Source organism: Oncorhynchus mykiss, chromosome 9 (assembly GCF_057628025.1).
Source record: "Oncorhynchus mykiss isolate SJ-2025 chromosome 9, ASM5762802v1, whole genome shotgun sequence".
Lineage (NCBI taxonomy): Eukaryota > Metazoa > Chordata > Actinopteri > Salmoniformes > Salmonidae > Oncorhynchus > Oncorhynchus mykiss.
The window spans coordinates 16,734,593-16,755,095 of record NC_143030.1 but is presented as its reverse complement, the minus strand read 5'-3'; the positions used below and the strand labels follow the sequence as shown (position 1 = coordinate 16,755,095).

The 20,503-nt window shown below is 42.5% G+C and overlaps 1 long non-coding RNA gene across 1 annotated transcript in view; it reads left to right on the top strand.

Annotated features, from left to right (window-relative positions):
- The first annotated feature begins 1,084 nt into the window (after positions 1–1,084).
- LOC110531536 (uncharacterized) overlaps positions 1,085–20,503 on the top strand; it is a 23,724-nt gene continuing 4,305 nt past the window's right edge. Inside the window, exon 1 of the long non-coding RNA XR_002474715.3 lies at positions 1,085–1,675. This is a non-coding gene — a long non-coding RNA (uncharacterized LOC110531536). The remainder of the gene's footprint in view (positions 1,676–20,503) is intronic.

The window sequence follows — 20,503 nt, the reverse complement described above, 5'->3', positions numbered from 1 at the left end:
GGAAACGGACCTATGGACAAAATGTCATGAATCTAGGTCAAACGGGGTGCAGAGGCTGATCTTTCAAACTTTGCATTTTTTATTGCTTGTTAAAGCGACACCATGTGGCCAATTGGCATGATATTGCATGAGAGGGTGTGGCCCATGGGACTTTACCATGATGCAAAATTGCACAATCCTGGGCCTTTTAATCTCACTGGAATGTGTTTATTTCCCACCGAAACGGCAGAAAAATGAACATATTAATAACAATAATCAACTGGACCGCTGGACCGATCTGAACCAAATTCGGTAAATTGCATCAAAGCACTATTTTCCAAAACTCTTGCTGAAACAATATGGCCGCTATGGAACAATGAGCTTGCATGAATAACAATAACGAACGGCAACCAACACAACCGGGTTTCACCAGCTTAGCTGCTGAACCCCTAATTAACACACAAGATTAAAACTTGATGGGACTTCACCATGCCTTCACTAAAGGGTTACGACATCCATGTGACTATACACTGTTGAACCATCATGGTGCAGTGTGCCATGATAAATTACATTATCATATGAGAGTGTCTAGTCATACTGGCCTATAACGGTGTTGGAGCACCGGAGGACTCCACCCTTCACCTCTCACAACTTGGGAACATCCAAAATGGCACCATATTCCCTAATTAGTGCACTACTTTTGAACATGGCTCGTGGGGCTCTTGTCTATAGTGCCATTTGGCATGCACGTCTTGACTGTAAAAATAGACGGTGGATCTCTATCGTCCTCTAGTGGGTATAACAGGCACATCTAGATTCTCAGGTATCATTAATGTGATTCTGTGACTGGAGCGAGTATGAATGTGATTATGATAGAGGGGGGCCACTGTCTGTTTTCCTGGCTGATACAATTAAAACATCGTATGGAAAATGTGTGGTTCCCATTCCTCTAAGGGGAACGATAGCACAATGTAGGTCTCATGGTCAAGTACCCAGACATTTTCCTGACATAGGATGAACAGAACATATAGTAGATAACATCACTGTCTGTCATTAAATATGATACGACGAATGATGATGTCATGTCGGCCTATTTTGAGATCTATGCTTCTCATAGCGCATGCACCAGTCATCAAATATGACGCATTTTTGGAGTTCATCTCAATGGTGTAATTTTTACATTAAAATCTGATAAAACTTCTATAGTTTTACTTGTTTTGTTAGAAATGTTACTTTATCTATTCCCAAGTGATTTATTCAAAGATTCATGTCCAGGAGTAAGCGTCCGCGCATCACCGCTCAGTTGGCACAAGGGCAAGTCTCCAGTGAGTGGGTGAGAGCGCTCTTGAGTGGGCGAGCAAGAAAGAGTAGAAGAGAGGGTGGGGGGCGGCAGAGAGGTACCGAAGATTCTGACGTTGTCTGTTGCACAAAACCGCACTGCTTGCTCTGACTGCACTGTCCATGCTGCTGTATCCTAGACTGTCTGCTTGAGACGGAGTCCGTTTACTCCACTCTACACCCGACTCTTCTGTCTTTGGCGCATCCTTTTAGTTTCTCTTTAAAACCTTTGATCGACTGAAGTGTTTTTCCAAGGAAAGAGACAATTGAAACTGCCAGTATAACCGGTTATAAAAACGTGAAGAAGTCACTTGTTTGAATAACTCTCTCCCCACTGCACGTACTCAACATGAGCGAGGTAGGTGTGCAGATCAACTATATCTGTTTCTAACAGTTGGAGCCGCAGTTGTTGTTAGGATATATTAATGAGGTGATTATTATTATTCTGCCGTTATTGTATTGATTGGATTTAAGGCTACGCGCTATGAGAATGCACAATATAACTCCCATTTGTTATACAATCCGCACCATTCAATAAATCCCATGGTTATGCTTGGATGGAAATTATAGCCAATTTTTGATTCACTTTAACATGGGAACGTATCATTTTTACCCTGCTCACATAACTGTCTATCTGAATATGTTTGAGATGATACCACCATGACACACCGCACCTCCACCCCATGGCCGCAACCCATGCAAGGTGCGGTAAAAACATTTTTAAAAGTCTCGTTTTCAGAGCGCAGCTCTGTCTCCATCTTCTTGCGACTATTGTTTGGCTCGGGTCCCAAATCAAACGGGCACTGTGCCGAGAGCGCGAGGCGAGAATCACTGGACGTCCGCATACAAATACCTGGCTGTTACCGGCTCTACGTTGTAGACTACCGAGGCCTGCATCGCCGATGGGCATTGTGAACAGCCGTTCAAGCCCAGTGATGGGTGGCAAAAGTCTCCTCCGCCGCCGGTGTGAATTGTCACGCAGATGTCAGACACACCTGTTTCTCTGGAATAGAGATGATTTTATTACGAACCATCTGGGCTATATGACTACGCGGTCTATCATGGACTTAAACCATGATGTAGCACGTCCATTTATTTTCTAATTGATCAAATAAACTTTAGTCTTTATGGTTTAGCCTACCTGTTTTGTCTCTACCCATTTTGTCTCTGGAATCCATTTATTAAGAAGTAAATTTAATTTGCCATTTGACTATTCAAAATGTTATTATTAGGCCTACAGTAATCGAGACTAAATTGGGCACCCTTTATAATGTTTCAGACTAGTAAGTGGCACCCTATTCCCAGGGCTCATAGGACTGGAGTAGGGTGCCAATGGGCCCTCGTCGAAAGTAGTGCACTAAATAGGGAATACCATTTGGGACATATCCAAATATTATAGTTTTTTGCCAAGTTTGCTTTGGTTCTTGGTGAATCTGTTTTTTCACTTTTAGTTAATGGCTTATATAGGATCATATACTGTATGTTCACATATTAGAGATATTTTTTTAACCTTTATTTACCTAGGGAAGTCAGTTAAGAACAAATTCTTATTTACAACAACAGCCTAGGAACAGTGGGTTAACTGCCTTGTTCAGGGGAAGAACAACTGATTTTTACCTTGTCAGCCTAGGGATCTTTCAACCTTTCAGTTACTAGTCCAACACTCTAACCACTAGGCTACCTGCCACCACATAATTCAGGTTTGAAATGTTCTTGAACTACAATTATTCATATCTTTCAAAGTTTGCCTACAACGTATTAAGAGCAATAATCACAATACTTATTAGTGACACTATTAATCGGTTTTGCCATTTCGATTTTAATAAATAATTTTATACTGAACAAAATTGTAAATGCATCATGCAACAATTTCCTTGTTTTTACTGAGTTACAGTTCATATAAGGAAATCAGTCACTTGAAATAAATGCATTAGGCCCTAATCTATGGATTTCATATGACTGAGATATGCATCTGTTGGTCACATATACCTTTGAAAAAAATGGGCCTCAAAACTGGCCTCAGGATCTCGTCTAGGTATTTTTGTGCATTCAATTTGTCACTGATAAAATGCAACTGTGTTCATTGTCTGTAGTTTATACCTGCCCATACCATAACCCCACCACCACTATGGAGCACAACATAGACATCAGCAAACCGCTCGCCCACACAAGGCCATACATGTGGCTTGCGGTTGTGAGACCGGTTGGATGTACTGACAAATTCTCTAAAATGACATTGGAGGTGGCCTATGGTAGAGAAATTAACATTCAATGCTCTGGCAACAGCTCTGGTGGATATTCCAATTCCATGCTCCCTCCAAACACATCTGCGGCATTGTGTTGTGCACAAACTGCACATTTTAGGCCTTTTATTTTCCCAGCACAAGGAGCACCTGTGTAATGATCATGCTGTTTAATCAGCTTCTTGAAATGCCACACCTGTCAGGTGGAAGGATTATCTTGGCAACGGAGAAATGCTCACTAACAGGGATGTAAACATATTTGTGCAGAACATTTGAGAGAAATAAGCTTTTTGTGTGTATGGAAAATGTATTGGATGTTCAATTTCAGCTCATGAAACATGGGACCCAGACATTTCAATGCTCTTTTTATATTTTTGTTCAGTGTATATGGACAGGGGGAGGGATCTGAACCTTGATCAGCACTCCTTCTCTGAGTCACTTTGTGAATACGGGCCCTGCACTGCAGTCGCACTGTTGGCTAACTTACTCGGTGCCACTTGGTGCTCTTGTGGTTGTGTTGGATAAGTAGTGTGGACAGATGGCTCTTCTATTTGCCTCCGTTTCGCGACCCCCCTGTCGGCTTTATCTTTTTTTTCAAATCTACTTTCCACCCAAGGCTGACATGTTTTATGGTGTTCCTGCTATTCTTCATCCCTTTAGTAAAACCACACAATATTCCCCCTAGCAACAGCGCGAGAACATACTGTACAGCCAGGGTATTAAAACTCGTGCGCACATATCCGGGAGCGCCAATATGCACGGCGCATTTGCAAGCCTCTGAAGACAAGAGTTGAGTAGCATGCAATGAAACGAGTTGCCTTATGTAAGTTATGTTTGGCACCAGAATTGACACAGCTGCTTGTTTTGAAGACTTTCTTTTCATTTTGTACTTGTCGCCTCTCTTGTCAAGTTCAGACTCGTTGGAATTTGTGAGTGATTATTTATTCATACAATATAAAATTATATAGACTAGGCTGTAGCATAGATAGATATAAGAAATTACATTTGCGCAACTGTCGCAAGTGCCTGCAGGCAGCCTACACACGCACACATGCTTGCAATTAACAGTTAGCAGGTTTCCTCCTCACTAAACACGTTCTATTTTAGTCATGTGCGGCTAATTAGCAGGTCTTAATTGCAGCGCGAGGCCAATCCTCCAGCCACTGAGGCAAAAAGTGAAAAAGTGCCAATCCCCCCTCCATCTCTCAACCTATCCCCCCTTATCTCTCTGCCTTCCTGACTCTATCTCTCCCCCTCTCGTCTTCTTGACTGGGATGTTAGAATATTATTGGCTTTTCGCTCGGTCCCCTCCTCTTCTCCTTTCTCCCTCCCCCCGACAGGGAGATAATCCCTTTATTTATATCTATAAATAAAGACATTTTACTGCTGAGGAGGGTAGTTCCTCTTTCTCTCTCCTCTCCCGTGGACCCGATGCGGTTTTAAGCCTTCCTGTAGGCTTATACACTACTATTCAAAAGTTTGGGGTCACTTAGAAATGTCCTTGTTGTTGAAAGAAAAATTTTTAAAAAATCCACAAAAAGAACATTAAATTGATCAGAAATACAGTGTAGACATTGTTAATGTTGTAAATGACTATTGTAGCTGGAAACAGCTACAGAGGCCCATTATCAACAACCATCACTCCTGTATTCCAATGGCACTTTGTGTTAGCTAATCCAAGTTTGTCATTTTAAAAGGCTAATTGATCATTAGAAAACCCTTTTGCAATTATGTTAGCAAAAATAAGCAATAAAAAAAAAGCAATAAAAATAAAGAAAAAAAAAGAAGCCATAAAACTGTCCTTCTTTAGACTAGTTGGATAAGTCCATGGAGAACAAGAGCACCTCCTCCCAGCTGCGCACTGCTCTGAGGCTCGGTAACACGGTCACACCACAGATAAATCCATGATAATCAAACATTTCAAAAAGCATTTCTCTACGGCTGGCCATGCTTTCCTCCTGGTTACCCCAACCCCGGCCAACAGCCCCACCACAGCTACTTGCTCGAGCCTCCCCAGCTTCTCCTTCACCCAAATCCATATAGCAGATGTTCTGAAAGAGCAGAACCTGGACCCGTACACATCAGCTGGGCTAGACAATCTGGACACTCTCTTTCTAAAACTATCTGCCGCCAACCTCTCTTTCGTATCGTCCGAGATCCCTAAAGATTGGAAAGCTGCCACGGTCACTCTAGAACCAAACTGTTATAGACCTATATCCATCCTGCCCTGCCTCTCTAAAGTCTTCGAAAGCCAAGTTAATAAATTACCATTTCGAATCCCACCGTACCTTCTCCGCTGTGCAATCCAGTTTCCAAACTGGTCACGGGTGCACCTCAGCCACGCTCAAGGTACTAAACAATATCATAACCGCCATCAATAAAAAATAGTACTGTGCAGCCGTCTTCATCGACCTGGCCAAGTCTTTCAACTCTGTCAATCACCGTATTCTTATCGGCAGACTCAACAGCCTTGGTTTCTCAAATGACTGCCTCGCCTGCTTCACCAACTACTTCTCAGTTCGAGTTCAGTGTGTCAAATCGGAGGGCCTGTTGTCCGGACCTCTGGCAGTCTCTATGGGGGTACCACAGGGTTCAATTCTCGGGCCGACTCTTTTCTATGTATATATCAATGGTGTTGCTCTTGCTGCGGGTGATTCCCCGATCCACCTCTACGCAGACGATGCCATTCTGTATACATCTGGCCCTTCTTTGGACACTATGTTAACTAACCTCAAACTGTCTCTAACCAGAATAGAAATAGGAGTGGGAGGCCTTGGTGTGCTCCCAACATCCCGGAGTTGCCTCTTCACTGTTTACGATGAGACTGGTGTTTTGCGGTTACTATTTAATGAAGCTGCCAGTTGAGGACTTGTGAGGCATCTCTTTCTCAAACTAGACCCTGTAATGTACTTGTCCTCTTGCTCAGTTTCTATTCTGGTTAGAGACAGTTTGTGCTGTTCTGTGAAGGGAGTAGTACACAGCATTGTGCGAGATCTTCAGTTTCTTGGCAATTTCTCACATGGAATAGCCTTCATTTCTCAGAACAAGAATAGACTGACAAGATTCAGAAGAAAGGTCTTTGTTTCTGTCCATTTTGAGCCTGTAATCGAACGCACAAATGCTGATTTTCCAGATACTCAACTCGTCTAAAGAAGGCCAGTTGTATTGCTTCTTTAATCAGGACAACAGTTTTCAGCTGTGCTAACATCATTTCAAACAGGTTTTCTAATGATCAATTAACCTTTTAAAATTATCAACTTGGATTAGCTAACACAACCATTGGAACACAGGAGTGATGGTTGCTGATAATGGGCCTCTGTACGCCTATGTAGATATTCAATAAAAAATCAGCTGTTTCCAGCAACAATAGTCATTTACAACATTAACCATGTCTACAGTGTATTTCTTATCAATTTGATGTTATTTTAATGGACAAAAAAGTAGCTTTTCTTTCAAAAACAAGGACATTTCTAAGTGACCCCAAACTTTTGAATAGTATTGTATATATTATTATTCTTACAGTAATGTCTCTTTTGTTGTACCAATACATGCATTAGTGGGCCTTGTATGCTTTGGGTCTATTCTTTATCCCCTCCAATATATCTTCAGCTGTGCTGTTTTTCTTAGAGATGTAGAGTGGTATTTGTGGTTCGATTAAAGACCAACACATGCTGTGAAAATTATGAAAATTTAAAAAATTATCCATAAAGGGCAGTTAAATGTCTAAAGTCAAACCTGTCATGTTTTCTTGTTCTCTCCCTTTGTCACTCCCTCCCCTCTCCCCTCTCTCCTCTTTCCTATGCTCCTCCTCTTTAAGACCCCTTGTCTGTTTCTCTTCAAATCTCTCTCTCTCCATTTACCCCCTCTCTCTCTCCCTCTCCCTCTCTCTCTCTCTCTCTCTCTCTCCCCTCCATTTCCCCCTACTCTCTCTCTCTCTCTAACTTGCCCCCTCTCCTCTTCTCTCCCCTCTCTCTCCTCCTCTCTGTCTCTCCATTTCACCGTTTCAAACGGCATCATCAGACATCATACCAAATGGCACCCTATTCCCTACATAGTGCACTACTTCTGACCATAGCCCTGTGGGTGCTGGTCAAAAGTAGTGCACTTCGTAGGGAATAGGGTGTCATTTAGGACACATACATAATCCTTCATTTCCCAGGTGTCAGTCTATTTTTGAAGTACGTTACCAAATAGACTCCCTTCTATCCACCTACTTACAGTACTTACATAAAACCATTAACTGCACATAGTTTACATTAAGGGCCAATATTTCTGGTTGGAGAGCGAGGTAGCGAGCGTGGGTTGAAAGTCATCATCAGATCTTGACGTCTGGAGAAGGAGAGAGAGAAGGAGAGAAAGAGAGAGGGGGTAGAGATAGAGAGAGTGAGAGAAGAGTATGAGAGAAAGAGACTGAGAAAGAGTGATAAAGAGCACTTGAGAGAGAGGGAGCTATATAGAGATAGAGTGAGTGAGAGGGAGAGAGACAGAGGGAGAGGGTGGGGAGATAGAGATAGACAGAGGGAGAGGGTGGGGAGATAGAGATAGAGAAATAGAGAGGGAAGAGAGAGATAGAAAGATAAATAGTTGATCAGGTGATGACATGACAGTATCAGATTGAGAGAGAGAAAGAGAGAGATGATCAGCTGATGACATTGCAGTATCAGATTGAGAGAGAGAGAGAGAGAGAGAGAGAGAGAGAAAGAGATGATTAGGTGATGACATGGCAGTATCAGATTGAGAGAGAGAAACATGTCAAATTGTCATTAGAGATCAAAAAGGAAAGGACTTTATTTGTATTATTTGACATCTTCAGAAAGAAAGTACAGGAGAGGGTATCAGAGTGGCAGTCCTTAACATGCCTCATATCTGGATATTGAATTACATGATGCAAGGCAATGAAGAACAGTTTGTTCTTATGAAGAGAAAGGGGGAAGCCAAGACCTTTTAAAACAGAAGAAACCGAGTGTTGACTAACTGGTCTATGAGGAGGTTCATATAGAGACGGTCAAAGTGGTTCAGGATGGAAAATAAAAGTGAGGACTGGAGTCCCTCAAAATGACATGTTCTGCAGTGAGAAAACAGCTTGGTGGATACAGAAGGCCTATACTGTAGAACAGTGTGTGTGTTTCCACATTTTTGCGTGCTTTTGTTCCTGTGTGTGTGTGCTTACGCTCGTGTGTGTATGTGTCCATCTGGCTAAGTGCAGTTGGGAGCAGTGAGGATAACATACAGCAGTCCAGTATGTAGTCTGGAGGAGTGACAGACAGACAGCTGGTGGAGGACAGTTTACATCCCCATGAACAGCCGGCTGGATTATGAATTCAGTATAGATCTGGGCCAAATGGCCATACTACTGTAACACACAGCTGAACACAGAGTAAGGTTACAAAATCTCTCTCTCGCTTGTCTCCCTCTCTCGCTTGTCTCGTTTGTCTCTCTCTTGCTTGTCTCGTTTGTCTCTCTCTCGCTTGTCTCTCTCTCTATCTCTCCTGAGCATTGTCCTATGGGCCATTTTGGACACAGACATAATCCTCCATCTCCCAGGTGTCAGTTTATTTTTGAAGTGCGTTACCCAATAGACTCCCTTCCATCCACCTACTTACAGTACTTATATAAAACCATTAACTGGAAATAGTTTACATTGAGGGCCAATATTTCTGGTTGGAGAGCGAGGTAGCGAGTGTTGGTTGAAAGTCATCGTCAGATCTTGATGCCTAGAGCGAGAGAGAGGGGAGGGAGGGAGGGAGAGAAAGAGGGTGTGGGGGTAGAGAGAGAGGGGTAGAGAAAGAGAGAGAGAGAGCGAGAGAGATAGAGAGAGAAAGAGGGGGGGTAGAGAGAGAGGGGTAGAGAAAGAGAGAGAGAGAAAGAAGGGGGGTAGAGAGAGAGAGAGAAAGAGGGAGTAGAGAGAGAGAAAGAGGGAGTAGAGAGAGTGAGAGAGAAAGAGGGAGTAGAGAGAGAGAAAGAGGGAGTAGAGAGAGAGAGAGAGAGAGAAAGAGGGAGTAGAGAGAGAGAGAGAAAGAGGGAGTAGAGAGAGAGAGAGAGAGAAAGAGGGAGTAGAGAGAGAGAGAGAAAGAGAGAGCGAGAGAGATAGAGAGAGAAAGAGGGGGGTAGAGATAGAGAGGTAGAGAAAGAGAGAGAGAGGAAGAAGGGGGGTAGAGAGAGAGTGAGAGAGAAAGAGGGAGTAGAGAGAGAGAGAAAAAGGGGGGGGTAGAGAGAGAGGGGTAGAGAAAGAGAGAGTGAGAAAGAGGGAGTAGAGAGAGAGAGATCAGGTAATAATGATATGGCAGCATCAGATAGAGAAATAGAATAATGGCAAGTTGTGATTAGAGAAAAATGTAAAGAAAGGACATTATTTTGTGTTTATTTGTAATGTAAAGAAATTAAGTAGCAGAGGAGAGTGTATCAGAGTGGCCGTCCTTAACATGCTCCATATCTGAATATTTAATTACGTTATGCAAGGCAATGCAGTTTGTCCTCTGATTGCTTCATTGCTTAAGTATGGAGAGCAAGACCTATTAAAACATGAGAAACTGAGTGTTGACTAACTGGTCTATGAAGTATTTGTGTTTGTTTTTATTAAGGATCCCCATTAGCTGCTACCAAGGCTACTCTTCCGGGGGTCCAGCAACATTAAGGCAGTTCTAAACAATTTAAAATATGACATTTCATAACACTTTACTCTATACATGTAGTGTGCTCCCTTAGGCCACTACACCACTATCACATATTTACAATACAACATCCATGTGTACATGTGTGTACAGTGTGTCTTATCATCTGTATGTGTGTCTATGCCTGTGTGTGTCTCTTCACACTCTCCGCTGTTCCATAAGGTGTATTTTTATCCGTTTTTTTATCTGATTCTACTGCTTACATCAGTTATCTGATGTTGAAGAGAGTTCCATGTAGCCATGACTCTAAATAGTACTGTGCACCTCCCATAGTCTGTTCTTGACTTGTGGATTGTGAATAGACCTCTGGTGGCTTGTCTTCTGGGGTGTGCATGGGTGTCTGAGCTGTGTGCTAGTAGTTTAATCAGACATCTCGGTGCATTCAGCATGTCAACACTTCTTACAAAAACAAGTAGTGATGAAGTTAATCTCTCTTCCACTTTTAGCCATGATAGATTTATATGCATATTATTAATGTTAGCTCTACATGTACATTTAAGGGCCAGTCGTGCTGCCCTGTTCTGAGACAATTGTCATTTTCCAAGGTTTCTCTTTGTGGCACCTGAACACACGACTGAACTGTAGTCCAGGTGAGACAAAACTATAGACTGTAGGACCTGCCTTGTTGATAGTGTTGTTCAAAAGGCAGAGCAGTGCTTCATTATGGACACACTTCTCCCAATTTTAGCTACTGTTGTATCAACATGTTTTGACCATGACAGTCTACAATCCAGGGTTACTCCAAGCAGTTTAGTCAACTCAACTTGCTCAATTTCCACATTATTTATTACAAGATTTAGTTGAGGTTTATGGTTTAATTAATGATTTGTCCCAAATACAATGCTTTTAGTTTTTGAAATATACAGGACTAACTTATTCTTTGCTACCCATTCTGAAACTACCTGCAGCTCTTTGTTAAGTGTTGCCGAGATTTCACACGCTGTAGTAGCTAACATGTATAGTGTTGAGTCATCTGCATACATAGACCCGCTGGTTTACTCAAGGCCAGCAGCATGTCATTAGTAAAGATTGAAAAAAGTATGGGGCCTAGACAGCTGCCCTGGGGAATTCCTGATTCTAGCTGGATTATGTTGAAGAGGCTTCCATTAAAGAACAAGTACAGTGCCTTGCAAAAGTATTTGGCCCCCTTGAACTTTGCGACCTTTTGCCACATTTCAGGCTTCAAACATAAAGATATAAAACTGTATTTTTTTGTGAAGAATCAACAACAAGTGGGACACAATCATGAAGTGGAACGACATTTATTGGATATTTCAAACTTTATTAACAAATCAAAAACTGAAAAATTGGGCGTGCAAAATTATTCAGCCCCTTTACTTTCAGTGCAGCAAACTCTCTCCAGAAGGTCAGTGAGGATCTCTGAATGATCCAATGTTGACCTAAATGACTAATGATGATAAATACAATCCACCTGTGTGTAATCAAGTCTCCGTATAAATGCACCTGCACTGTGATAGTCTCAGAGGTCCGTTAAAAGCGCAGAGAGCGTCATGAAGAACAAGGAACACACCAGGCAGGTCCGAGATACTGTTGTGAAGAAGTTTAAAGCCGGATTTGGATACAAAAAGATTTCCCAAGATTTAAACATCCCAAGGAGCACTGTGCAAGCGATAATATTGAAATGGAAGGAGTATCAGACCACTGCAAATCTACCAAGACCTGGCCGTCCCTCTAAACTTTCAGCTCATACAAGGAGAAGACTGATCAGAGATGCAGCCAAGAGGCCCATGATCACTCTGGATGAACTGCAGAGAGCTACAGCTGAGGTGGGAGACTCTGTCCATAGGACAACAATCAGTCGTATATTGCACAAATCTGGCCTTTATGGAAGAGTGGCAAGAAGAAAGCCATTTCTTAAAGATATCCATAAAAAGTGTTGTTTAAAGTTTGCCACAAGCCACCTGGGAGACACACCAAACATGTGGAAGAAGGTGCTCTGGTCAGATGAAACCAAAATTGAACTTTTTGGCAACAATGCAAAACGTTATGTTTGGCGTAAAAGCAACACAGCTCATCACTCTGAACACACCATCCCCACTGTCAAACATGGTGGTGGCAGCATCATGGTTTGGGCCTGCTTTTCTTCAGCAGGGACAGGGAAGATGGTTAAAATTGATGGGAAGATGGATGGAGCCAAATACAGGACCAAAAGACCTGAGACTGGGATGGAGATTTGTCTTCCAACAAGACAATGATCCAAAACATAAAGCAAAATCTACAATGGAATGGTTCAAAAATAAACATATCCAGGTGTTAGAATGGCCAAGTCAAAGTCCAGACCTGAATCCAATCGAGAATCTGTGGAAAGAACTGAAAACTGCTGTTCACAAATGCTCTCCATCCAACCTCACTGAGCTCGAGCTGTTTTGCAAGGAGGAATGGGAAAAAATTTCAGTCTCTCGATGTGCAAAACTGATAGAGACATACCCCAAGCGACTTACAGCTGTAATCGCAGCAAAAGGTGGCGCTACAAAGTATTAACTTAAGGGGGCTGAATAATTTTGCACGCCCAATTTTTCAGATTTTTATTTGTTAAAAAAGTTTGAAATATCCAATAAATGTCGTTCCACTTCATGATTGTGTCCCACTTGTTGTTGATTCTTCACAAAAAAATACAGTTTTATATCTTTATGTTTGAAGCCTGAAATGTGGCAAAACGTCGCAAAGTTCAAGGGGGCCGAATACTTTCGCATGGCACTGTAGCTTTTTATCCACAATATAGCAGTAACACATACGTTTTTCCATCATCAGACTAGCCACACTGAAGTCTAACAAAATTGCTTCCACTATCTTTTTATCATCAATTTCTCTCAACCTATCATCAGTCATTTGTGTAGGTGCTGTGCTTGTTGAATGTCCCTTCCTATAAGCCTGCTGAAAGTTTTTGTCAATTTGTTTACTGTAAAATAACATTGTATCTGCTCAAACACAATTTTTCCCAAAAGTTTACTAAGGGTTGGTAACAGGCTGATTGGTCGGCTATCTTGGGTAGCGGAATTACTTTTGCTTTCCTCCTGGCCTGAGGGAACACGCTTTCTAGTAGGCTTAGATTGAAGACGCTCCTATCCACATTAGAGGTAGACTGATTATGATTTTTTTTTAACACCGATACCGATTATTGGAGGACCAAAAAAAGCCGATACCGATTAATCGGACGATTTTTATATATATATTTGTAGTAAATGACAATTACAACAATACTGAATGAACAATAAATACTTTTATTCTAACTTAATATAATACATAAACAAAATCTATTTAGTCTCAAATAAACAATGAAACATGTTCAATTTGGTTTAAATAATGCAAAAACACAGTGTTGGAGAAGAAGGTGAAAGTGCAATATGTGCCATGTAAAAAAGTTTAAGTTCCTTGCTCAGAACATGAGAACATATGAAAGCTGGTGCTTCCTTTTAACACAAGTCTTCAATATTCCCAGTTAAGAAGTTCTAGGATGTAGTTATTATAGGAATTCTAGAACTATTTCTCTCTAAACCATTTGTATTTCATATACCTTTGACTATTGGATGTTCTTATAGGCACTTTAGTATTGCCAGCCTAATCTCGGGAGTTGATAGGCTTGAAGTCCTAAACAGCGCTGTGCATCCCAGCATTGCAAGGAGCTGCTGTTTGAATGAATGCTTACGAGCCTGCTGCTGCCTACAACCGCTCAGTCAGACTGCTCTATCAAATATCAAATCATATACTTAATTATAATATAATAAACACACAGAAATATGAGCCTTTGGTCATTAATATGGTCAAATCCGGAAACTATCATTTTGAAAACAAAACATTTATTCTTTCAGTGAAATACGGAACGGTTCCATATTTTATCGAACGGGTGGCAACCCTAAGTCTAAATATTACTGTTACATTGCACAACCTTCAGTGTTCTGTCATAATTCTGTAAAATTCTTGCACATTTATTACGGTCTTTGTTAGGAATAAATGGCGTATATACCCTGACTCTGCTTGCACTGAACACAAGAGAGGTGACACAATTTCCTAGTTAATATTGCCTTCTAACATGAATTTCTTTTAACTACATATGCAGATTTTTAGAAAATATATACTTGTGTATTGATTTTAAGAAAGGCATTGATGTTTATGGTTAGGTACATTATTGCAAAGATTGTGCTTTTTTTGCGAATGAGCTTTTGTTAAATCATCAAGTTGAAGTAGGCTGTGATTCGATGATAAATTAACAGGCACCTCATTGTAATATCATCAACCATCAACCATGTGTTGTTAACTAGTGATAATGTGAAGATAGATTTTTTTTTATAAGATAAGTTTAATGCTAGCTAGCAACTTACCTTGGCTCCTTGCAGCCACAAGGTCCTTTTGATGCTGCACTCGCGTAACAGGTGGTCAGCCTGCCATGCAGTCTCCTTGTGGATTGCAATGTAATCGGCCATAATCAGGATCCAAAAAGGCTGATTACGATTGTTATGAAAACTTGAAATCCACCCTAATCGATGGGACCACAGTGGAGATGGCGGAAAGCTTCAAGTTGATCGGCATACACATCACTGACAATCTGAAATGGTCCAGCCACACAGACAGTGTGGTGAAGAAGGCGCAACAGCACCTCTTCAACCTCAGGAGGCTGAAGAAATTCGGCTTGGCCCCTAAGCCCCTTTCAAACTTTTACAGATGCACAATTGAGAGCATCCTGTCGGGCTGTGTCACCACCTGGTACGGCAACTGTAACACCCACAACCGCAGGGCACTCCAGAGGGTGATGTGGTCCAACCAACGCATCAATGGGGGCACACTGCCCGCCCTCCAGTATCCCTACAGCATCCAATGTCACAGGAAGGCAAAAAAGATCATCAAGGACATTAACCACTCGAGCGACGGCCTGTTTACCCCGTTATCATCCAGAAGGTGATGTCAGAACAGGTGCATCAAATCAGGGACAGAGAGACTAAAAAACAGCTTCTATCTGAAGGCCATCAGACCAAAAACAATCAATCAAAACAGCCATCACTAGCCGGCTACGACCCGACTACTCGACCCTGAACCTTAGAGGCTGCTGCCTTATTTACATAGACATGGAATCACTGCCCACTTTAGTAACGGAACACTACTCACTTTAATAACGCTTACGTACTGCTTTACTCATCTCATACAGTGGGGCAAAAAGTATTTAGTCAGCCACCAATTGTGCAAGTTCTCCCACTTAAAAAGATGAGAGAGGCCTGTAATTTTCATCATAGGTACACTTCAACTATGACAGACAAAATGAAAAAAATCACATTGTAGGATTTTTTATGAATTTATTTGCAAATTGTGGTGGAAAATAAGTATTTGGTCACCTACAAACAAGCAATATTTCTGGCTCTCACAGACCTTCTTCTTCTTTAAGAGGCTCCTGTGTTCTCCACTCTTTACCTGTATTAATGGCACCTGTTTGAACTTGTTATCAGTATAAAAGACACCTGTCCACAACCTCAAACAGTCACACTCCAAACTCCACTATCGCCAAGACCAAAGAGCTGTCAAAGGACACCAGAAACAAAATTGTAGACCTGCACCAAGCTGGGAAGACTGAATCTGTAATAGGTAAGCAGCTTGGTTTGAATATATCAACTGTGGGAGCAATTATTAGGAAATGGAAGACATACAAGACCACTGATAATCTCCCTCGATCTGGGGCTCCACGCAAGATCTCACCCCGTGGGGTCAAAATGATCACAAGAACGGTGAGCAAAAATCCCAGACCCACACGGGGGGACCTAGTGAATGACCTGCAGAGAGCTGGGACTAAAGTAGAGATGGGACAAAGCCTACCATCAGTAACACACTATGCCGCCAGGGACTCAAATCCTGCAGTGCCAGACATGTTTCCTGCTTAAGCCAGTACATGTATGTCCAGGCCCATCTGAAGTTTGCTAGAGAGCATTTGGATGATCCAGAAGAAGATTGGGAGAATGTCATATGGTCAGATGAAACCAAAATATAGCTTTTTGGTAAAAACTCAACTCGTCGTGTTTGGAGGACAAAGAATGCTGAGTTGCATCCAAAGAACATCATACCTACTGTGAAGCATGGGGGTGGAAACATCATGCTTTGGGGCTGTTTTTCTACAAAGGGACCAGGACGACTGATCCGTGTAAAGGAAAGAATGAATGGGGCCATGTATCGTGAGATTTTGAGTGAAAACCTCCTTCCATCAGCAAGGGCATTGAAGATGAAACGTGGCTGGGTCTTTCAGCATGACAATGATCCCAAACACACCGCCCGGGGAATGAAGGGGTGGCTTCGTAAGAAGCATTTCAAGGTCCTGGGGTGGCCTAGCCAGTCTCCAGATCTCAACCCCATAGAAAATCTTTGGAGGGAGTTGAAAGTCCATGTTGCCCAGCAACAACCCCAAAACATCACTGCTCTAGAGGAGATCTGCATGGAGGAATGGGCCAAAATACCAGCAACAGTGTGTGAAAACCTTGTGAAGACTTACAGAAAATGTTTGACCTCTGTCATTGCCAACAAAGGGTATATAACAAAGTATTGAGATAAACTTTTGTTATTGACCAAATACTTATTTTCCACCATAATTTGCAAATAAATTCATAAAAAATCCTACAATGTGATTTTCTGGATTTTTTTTCTCATTTTGTCTGTCATAGTTGAAGTGTACCTATGATGAAAATTACAGGCCTCTCTCATCTTTTTAAGTCGGAGAACTCGCACAATTGGTGGCTGACTAAATACTTTTTTTGCCCCACTGTATGTATATTCGGTATTAAATTCCACTGTATTTTTTAGATTTTACCCCCTTTTTCTCCCCAATTTCATGGTATCTAATTGTTAGTAGTTACTATCTTGTCTCATCTCTACAACTACCATACAGGCTCGGGAGAGACAAAGGTTGAAAGCCATGCGTCCTCCGAAACACAACCCAACCAAGCCACACAGTGCCCATCCAACCCTGAAGCACCCATGTGTTGGAGGAAACACAGTGCACCTGGCGACCTGGTCAGCGTGCACTGCACCTGACCCACCACAGGAGTCACTAGTGCACGATGAGACAAGGATATCCCTACCGGCCAAACCCTACCTAACCCGGACGACACTATGCCAATTGTGCTTCGCCCCATGGAACTCCCAGTCGCAGCCGGCTGCGACAGAGCCTAGGCTCAAACCCAGAGTCTCTGGTGGCACAGCTAGCACTGCGATGCAGTGCCTTAGTCCACTGCGCTCATCTTAATATTTATATATTTCTTAATTCCATTCTTTTACTTTTGGATTTGTGTGGATTGTTGTGAATTGTTAGATGCTGCTGCACTGTTGGAGCTAGGTAAACAAGCATGTGACCAATACAATTTGATTTGATCTGATTTTAATTTGAAGATGTGGCAAATAGGAATGGCAATATTGTCCGCTATTATCCTCAGTAATTTTCCTTCCAAGTTGTCAGTGGTTCATATAGAGACGGTCAGAGTGGTTCAGGATGGAAAATAAAAGCGAGGACTGGAGTCCCTCAGAATGACATTTTCGGCAGTGAGAAAACAGCTAGGTGGATACAAGATTTTGCGTGCTTGTGCTCGTGTGTGTCCATCTGGCTAAGTGCAGTTGGGAGCAGTGAGGATAACATACAGCAGTCCAGTATGTAGTCTGGAGGAGTGACAGACAGACAGCTGGTGGAGGACAGTTTACATCCCCATGAACAGCCGGCTGGATTATGAATTCAGTATAGAGCTGGGCCAAATGGCCATACTAACACAGCTAAACACAGGGTGTAGGGTTGCAAAATTCTGGTAACTTTACCCCCATTTTGTTTGCTTTTTAATCCTGCTTATTCCCTCCCCATTCTGCTAATCTTGTATCCAGGATTTTTAGGATTATTACTTTTGGTTTTCATTTTGGGAAGGTTACCAGATTTTTGCACAGAATGATGAATACAGACAGTATAGAGCTGGGACGAATGGCCATGCAAATAGATAACTGAACACGGAATGATGAGTACAGACAGTATAGAGCTGGGACGAATGGCCATACAAACAGATAACGGAACACGGAATGATGAATACAGACAGTATAGAGCTGGGACGAATGGCCATACAAACAGATAACTGAACACGGAATGATGAATACAGACAGTATAGAGCTGGGATGAATGGCCATACAAACTTCCCTATTAAGTGCACTAGTCCCCTGATCAAATGTAGCTCACTAAAGAGCGAATAGGGTGCTATTTTGGATGCAGACACAGTGTCAGTGTCGAACAGTGAGAAGTAAGGGACTGAAAGATAAAAGGCTTTACAACATACAGTAGAAAACTGATGAAACCTTGATGGAAAGAGATAGTATATTCCTAGAATAGAAAGCTTGTCCAGCTAAAGCATGTTGGCAGGGGGGGAAATTAAGCGATGCCTGTCTATCCCTCGGCTCCATTTTACCAACCGTCTGTCTCGATAAGTAGGAATCTTCCGTTTTCATCCACTTGCTGTCTCCCTCCTTCCTTCCTCCATTCTCTCTCTCCCTGTCTCTCTCTCTGTCTCTCGTTTTCTCTCTCTCCAACACCTACAGCAGCTCCCAGGCAATCTGTCTCGCTCCCTCCCTCGTTTCACCTTTCCCTCCCCTCTCCTCTTTTTGGCCTTCTCTGTGCTTCATGTCTATATATTCATGGGTTACGGCATTAGCAGCTACAAATAAGTAAGAAATCCTTGACAAGCAGGGTGGGAGAGAGAGTGCCATCTTCACTTGAGTTTTAGCCAGCCATCCCTGTAAAGATGAGAATGTAGCAGAGAGAGGGTGTGTGTGTAATAGAGAGAGTGTGGGGGGTAAGAAGAGGAGTGGGAGGAGAAGAGGTAAAACGGAGGTCTATTCACATTGGGAATGTGTTTATCGTGTGAGTTCTCTCTTCACTCTTCAACCTTACTCTCTTTTTTCTCCATTCTCGTCCCTGTGCGCTCTCTCTCTCTCTCTCTCTCAGCTCGTCATTCAAAGCCACCTCTCTGCAACCCAGATGCCTGCTTTTCTTCACTCTCCCCACTCTCTTTCTCACTCAAGCCCCTCTCCTCTCCTGCTTTGTGTGTCAGTTTTTGTCTCCTCTGAGTGTGAAAGGAACAACACAGCATAGAGAGACAACCATTGCCTCCAGGCAGTGTGAATGCGTATGTGTGTGTCTGTGTGTGTGTGTCTGTCAGTCAGAGAGGGAAGAAGGGGGGAATGACAACGAAGAAGAGAACGATAGATAATAGATGGAGGATATTGAACATAAAGCTATAGCTTAGTGACACTAACAGACCAGATTGTCATACTCTGTTATACTGGTCCAAATCTATACCAGTATCTATTTCAACATAATTTATATTCATACTAGATAATGGTTGTCAGCTTAAGATCTATAGCACAGACAGACAGATGATATAACATTATGGCATTGTTGCAGATACGCGTTCCAAAGCCAAGGGTGCTTTTCACTCTTCAGCTAAGCATCCTGTGTCTCTTTCACACTTGCTATTACCGCCACCCTTCCTCCCTTCCCCCCCTCCTTCCCTTTCTCATCCGCCGCAGCGCTGACAGTGATTGGGAGAGTCAGTGAGAGGCGAGTACAGGAATAGAGCAGTGATGTTTTTGATGAGAGCTGTGCTTTTTCAGTGAAAGGCCGATTTAATGCCGTCTGAAAGCCTCTGTATGTCCGCTCGTACTCTCTTTCTAACCAACGCTTACATTCTCTCTCTCTCTCCATTCCCCCATCTCTTTCTCCATCTCTCTCCATCCCTCCATCCATCCATCCCTCTTTCTCCCCATCTCTCTCTCTCCCTCCATCTCTTTCTCCATAGCTCTCCATCTCCCTCTCTCTCTCTCCCTCCATCTCTTTCTCCATATCTCTCCATCTCCCTCTCTCCCTCTCTCTCTCTCTCCATGATACACAAACTCAGTCTTTGTCATTTACTTGAGTTTCTACGATCTCTAAGGTGTCTCACACTAACTATTATTTTATTTCATCACTAAGGCCGGAGTGGCAGGCCTCATGTTTGCACCTCACGCTTAGCTGGAGATTGTTTTATGCACGATCCATTTCGTGCCTGCATCACAAGGCGTAATGAGGATGTTGGGGTTACGCAGGGACACAATACACACACACACAGCAGATGCGCTATCTCTCTGTATCCACCCTCTCCACCTTATCTCTCTCCCTGTCTTTCTCCCTGCCCGAGACGTATGCACATAAGCACAGTACTTATAATAAGGAGACCTTAAAGCAGAAAAAGAGAGAGAGAGAGAGATGAGAGA